The sequence below is a fragment of the Dermochelys coriacea genome, chromosome 9 (assembly GCF_009764565.3).
Source record: "Dermochelys coriacea isolate rDerCor1 chromosome 9, rDerCor1.pri.v4, whole genome shotgun sequence".
Classification (NCBI taxonomy): Eukaryota; Metazoa; Chordata; order Testudines; family Dermochelyidae; genus Dermochelys; species Dermochelys coriacea.
In genome coordinates, this window is record NC_050076.1 from 52,832,224 (window position 1) to 52,838,360 (window position 6,137).

The 6,137-nt window shown below is 46.1% G+C and overlaps 1 long non-coding RNA gene across 1 annotated transcript; it reads right to left on the reverse strand.

The window, feature by feature from the left end:
- Positions 1 to 563: 563 nt before the first annotated feature.
- Positions 564 to 5,407, reverse strand: LOC122455957. The gene is made up of 3 exons (XR_006274500.1): positions 5,397 to 5,407; positions 2,799 to 2,802; positions 564 to 648 (listed from the first exon to the last, which is right to left on the reverse strand). It is a non-coding gene; the product is annotated as an uncharacterized LOC122455957 (long non-coding RNA).
- Between the last annotated feature and the right edge of the window lie 730 nt (positions 5,408 to 6,137).

The window sequence follows — 6,137 nt, forward strand, 5'->3', positions numbered from 1 at the left end:
TCCACTGCCCAGAGGCCAGGTGCACAGGTACCCGGCCCTCCCCTTTTAAAGCCCCAGGAGTTTTTTGAAATTCCTTTTCCTATTTGCTTGGGATAGAGAACTCACCTAGCAACTGCCCAGCAGACCACACTGCAGATGATCTGTTGCCTGGCGTACACAGGAGGTGGTGGATCCCCTGGGTCTCTAGGGAGAAGAGGGTGTGCAGGCACAGCTCTGATCCAGCCACAGAAACGTCGGTATCTATAAGCCGATCTCTCAGAGCATGGGGGAGAAGAGCTACAAGGAGGACCCGCAGCAGTGCTCTGTGGGAAAGCACAGGAGCTGCGGCACACATATCAGAAGGCAAGGGAAACTAACAGTCACTCTGGTGCAGAGTCGTAGACCTGCCGCTTTTACAAAGAGCTGCATGGCATTCTCGGCAGAGACCCCCTCCCCACCACCAGGGACCTGTGGATACTTTTGTGGAGCTGGAGTCACAGGCCCCTGGAGTCAGCAGTGAGGAGCAAGTGTTGGATGAGGAGGAGTCTGCGGGTCAGGCGACCACGGTATCCAATAATGCAGTGAGCCAGGACCTGTTTTTGACTCCAGAGCAGTCGAGCCAGTTCCTACAGTCCAGCACAGGTGAGCCTGATGCAGGGGATGGAACCTCTGGTAAGTATTAGTTTGCTTTGATGTTGCAGGGATGCATCTGTTGATTTACTCTTTTTTAATCATACTTGAACAGGTAGTGAAATAACCAATAGAGGTAGAGTCACTATCTTCTTCTCATTCCCCTGTGTAGCTAGGCAGAGGGGGCCCTGCGGGACAGTTTGTTTATGTGCATCGGGATGTCCCATGAATCCTCCACAGAGATCTTGAGGAAACGTTCCTGGAGGGAGTCTGCAATCCTCTGCCAAAGGTTTCTGGGCAGGGCTCCCTTATTTCTTCTGCCGCAGTAGGACACTTTCCCATGCCACCCAGCAATGGCTTCAGCAGGCACCATTGCAGCACACAGGCTAATAGCCCTGGTCTGCAGCTGGATGCCCTGCAGGAGCTGTTCACTTCCAGACTTCATTACTCTCAGGAGTGAGATATCAGCTAAAATCACCATGCCTGTAGAAAACGGTGCCAGTATTCAGTTCAATGACCCTATGAACATATACTCGTGCCTGTCAGCTATCCCCTCCCACCTTTTTGTTCCAACTTACCCCCTCCCCACAGACTGTACTCACCATGGCTGAGATTGATGCAGTGGTCTATGAATCCCAAGGAGAAGTGAAAATGTAGTGCTTGCAACTTGTGTGAATGAAGAGGAGTTAGTTCAGTACACCAAGTTTCCATTTATCCTGTGAATGCATTCAATAGTACCTCTGTGCAGTGTATCTTTTGCAGATGGAAATGTGGCCGTGAGGGTCTTTCCATCCACTCCAGCAGAGAAGCTCTGCCAGATAAGGAGGAGAAGGAAGAGGACGTGTAATTACATGTTCCAAGAGATCTACAGGTGCTTCGGATAGTGAGCACAGGGCTTGGAGGATCACCCTCACAGACAGCATGGACAGGAATAGGAGAGAGAGAAGAGCACAGGAAAAGGGGAGAGATGTGCAGCAGGAGATACTAGCACTTCTCAAGTGGCAAACAGATCTAATGAAGACTCTTGCTGACCTTCAGGTTCAACAGCCCAGTGCTCGCCTCCCTCTGCAGCCCATAGAGAACTGCATTCCGGGATCTCCCTACACAACCAAACATTCCCTATCCAAATAATTTCTTCTAGGTATGGAAGATACTTTTTCATACCTGGTTCAAACCTTACACAACATTTCTGCTTATAGAATTGCTGCTCCATGTCCCTCCAGCCCAGAGAACAACAGACAAAGGGAAGTTTCTTTCCCAATTTTAAGAGTTCTAGCCTTCCCATTGGCTCTTTTGGTCAGGTGCCCACTCCTTTTCTTTTACCTGTGGGCTTGTTAACCCTTTACAGGTAAAGCAAGCAGAGAACAGACACCAACAGAGATTTTACAGCTAACTGGCTGGGTGGGTGTTCATAAAGGGAGCTACCTCCCACTTCATTTATTACAGATGTGTTCACAGATCCATAAATATAACAGTTGGTTTTGCATCCAGGCAACTCAATGTGTGTGAATAGAAATGTCATGTTATCCCAATCACAGCATCTAATGAACACGAAATTCTGCTTTAATAGATGCAAGTTTCCCAGACCTCTCTCCTAGATGCTCAACACTAATCTCTAACTTTGAAATAACTGCAAGTCCCTCCCAGCGACTGCCACGTCAGTGACCAGAGTCAGGAACCTTCCATCCTTGAGGCTTTACATGTGCCTACTAACTCTTTTTCCTCCTGTAGCATCCAGGGCATTGGCAATGAGGGCTGTAGTGTCCGCTGGACCAGGATCAGAGGCAGAAGTCAGGACAAGTTACCAATCCAAGTCAAGAGACGGATGCTAAGGTTAAGCCTGGCCAGAGCCAAAGACAGGAGTTAGGACCAGTTCCCAAACCAAGCCAGGAGATGGGTACCAACATCAAGTCAGGCCAGGGTAAAAGGCAGAACCAAGACAGGGCAAAGGACAAAGCCAGCAGCAAGCCACAGTCTGCACTGTTATTCAGACAGCTAGCTCAACTTCCTGATTTAAATAGTTGATGTGGACTAATCAGACAGGTGCAAGGTTCTGTCACTCTGGTCTCTTTGGGCATTACATCCTGCAGTGCCTAACTCCCAAGTAATTGTTAGGTGGAAGTTTGCCCAGCTTCCTGGTGATGATATGGAGGTGTTGGTCACCCTGCAAAGATAGGTTCTAGACCCACAGTTCTTTATACCTCTACTTTTTTGATGAGCTCCTGTGCTGATGCTGGTGCAACTATGCTGTGGTGACACAGGCAGTGGAGCACAACAAGACCAATGGCGATACAAGAGAGCTGAGTGTAAAGCTGGACAAATCTTTTTCTCCTAATTGCTTTTTTTTTTTTAAATATGAATTTTTCAGGGTCTGAGATTATTCGCTCGATCTGGGTCAAATTTGAGGTATGGTTTTGTTTGTAAAAAACAATTTTCAAAGTGTCAAAATGCCATTTTGATTTTAAATTTGGCCAGTTTAAAACAAACAAAAATTACACACACACACAAGGGATGAAAATCACCTGAAGCAGCAGCATCAAATTGAAAAACTCAGAAGGGAAAATTGTTTTGAGTCATCAAAATATTTTGTTTGACTCAACACAAATAAAAAAATTGTTTGGGGTCAACTCAAAATGTTCCAGTGAATATCAACAAATTTTGGTTTGTTTGTTTTGATTTCCCCCCAATTTTTTTTTGAGAAAAGTTGTTTCTGTTCAGCTGGAACAGGTTTTTCATTTCAGATCAGCCCCTGAACTGAGAGATCCATGTTGCAGGACAAGTCTACACTACAATAATTAAAGCGACCTAAATTACATTGACATACAGCTGGTGGAGTAATTAAATCACTTTCTCATGTCCACACTACCCTCCTCGTGTTGGCATTGCACCTCACTAGCACCGTTTGCATCAATGCAGAGAGCAGTGCACCGTAGGTCATGATCCCCCTGTGCATCTTGCCACCATCTAGTGCAGGGTTTTTTGGGAAGGGTTTGCTATACCTTGGTGGGGTGGGTGGAGAAACAAGTCACATGGGGTGACTGGGAACATGGGTTCAAAGTCCCATGATGCAGTTTTCTCCATCCCATAATTTTATCTGCATCGCATAATGTTCCATGCCTCTTTTCAAAAGCCTTGCAAACCCGCTGTGATAAATGAAGCGGGGGGAGGGAGCTCCCTTTGATGAACACCCAGTCAGCCAGTTAGCTGTAAAATCCCTCTTGGTAGCTGTTCTTTACTTGCTTTACCTGTAAAGGGTTAAAAAGTCCCCCAGGTAAAGAAAAAAAAGTGGGCACCTGATGAAAAGAGCCAATGGGAAGGCTAGAACTTTTTAAAATGGGGAAAGAAACTTTCTCTTTGTCGGTTGTTCTCTGGGCTGCAGGGACAGGAGTAGCAATGCTATAAGCAGGAATGCTGTGTAAGGTTTGAACCAGGTATGAAAAGATATCTTCCATACCTAGAAGAAATAATTTAGAAAGGGAATGTTTAGTTAGACGCAATCAGGTTTATTTCTTATTTTGGCTTGTGGATCTCCTCTGTACTAACCCCTGATGCTTTTGTTTGCTTGTAACCTTTAAGCTGAACCCTCAAGAAAGCTAGTTTGGGTGCTTAATTTTTGGAATTGCTCTTTTAAAATCTAGCAAAGCCTAAGTTCCGGATGTATTTTTTCCCTTTTTGTTTTTAATAAAATTTACTTTTAAGAACAGGATTGGATTTTTGGTGTCCTAAGAGGCTTGTGCATGTTGATTAGCTGGTGGCAACCGCTCATTTCCTTTGTTTTCTTTCTCAGCTCTTCCGCGGAGGGTGGGGGGTGAAAGGGCTTGAGGGTACCCCACAGGGATGAATTCCCAAGTGTGCCTTCCTGTGTCAAAGGTTTGGATTTTTTTTGCATTTGGGTGGTGGCAGCATTACCAAGCCAAGATCAGATAAAAGCTGTAACCGTGGGAGTTTAATACAAGCCTGGAGCGGCACGTATTTAATGTTTAGAATCCTTGCAGGCCTCTACCTTCTGCACTCAAAGTGCCAGAGTGGGGATTTAGCCTTGACAACGTCTCACTCAGTCTAAAGTCTGATGCAAGCTGTAAGTATATTTTCAAGCAATGCAGAACTGAAAAAGGTAAGTCCTGGGCTTTTTAACAATCCGTTAGCTGTTTCACAATTAGTCTGAACAGCATTTGCCTGAGAGAAACCTGGAGCTAACATAATAGTGCCAGGTTTCAGAGTAGCAGCCGTGTTAGTCTGTATTCGCAAAAAGAAAAGGAGTATTTGTGGCACCTTAGAGACTAACAAATTTATTTGAGCATCATCCGATGAAGTGAGCTGTAGCTCACGAAAGCTTATGCTCAAATAAATTTGTTAGTCTCTAAGGTGCCACAAGTACTCCTTTTCTTTTTGATAATAGTGCCAGGAAGGGTTCTCCAGCTGTTGCCTAATTTGGAATAAACTTGGCACTCTGAGTCCCAGAGAAGAATGCTGGTGTTAATCAACTTAGCTACATTGACTGTAATGGAACTCCATGGATTTACACCAGCTGGGAATCTGTCACATTGATTTCAGTGGAGCGATGCTGATTTATACCAGTTGAGGATTCAGACTGGCCTTCCAGCACCAGTAACGCTGCCCCCGGAAAGCATTGGCCTGAGCTGTTACTGGGAGCTGGAGAAGCAGGGCAGAGCCTGAAGCTCCCCTAATTCCACTCCCTGAGGGGAACAGATCTAGAGTCTGTAGGTCAGGATGGCACACAAGGGGGAGTAGTGACACCTTATTTCCTGCGTACATCCATCGATGACTGATATTGCAGCCACATGCAGCATCTTTGGGCATCATATTGTAGTTTAGGTTTAAAACAGGAAAACATCAAAAGGCCATTGTAGTGAGATGAGCCAGACAGTGTGGGCTGCGAAATATCCATAGCCTTTTGTCTCAATACAGGTGATGTGTATTTGTGTGTTCCTGGTTCACAGAGGCAGGTTTCTTGCTGAACCTGGAACACTAGGGGGTGACTAATGCAAATTCCCCAACACCAGTTATACAAAACCCCAGCTTTTGAAGTTTCCTTCTGAGGAGAGGGCCAGTGACTGGTGATTCCTGTTACAGGAGGTGAGTGACCAAAGGTGAAAACTGTGTAAAGAAACAGCTGAACTGTCCCCAGGGGGTCTGGTTCTTGACCTGAAACCTGACATGAACTGGTAAACGGGACAGCAAACTCAACTGAGGAGTCTGAAAGACTGACACCTACCAGAACCCTGTGTTGGAGTTGAGGGGTGGCCTCCGGCCCTCTTTAGAATGTGTATAGGTTGGTTGGTTAAAGGTGCTTTGATATGTGAAGTCTGGTTGGTACCTGGGTTACACTGTTGTAGCCCCTGGGGGAAGGTTCACCACAGGTGCTGGACCCTGGTCAGATCTGCTGGGCAAATCACAGTGAGGTGCTGACGGACTGCAAGCCTAAACCCTGGTCTGGAGGGAGAGAGACGTGGTCTCTGCCCACGAGAGGAGACTGCTAGGAAGCCTAACCTTAAGTGAGTACCCTG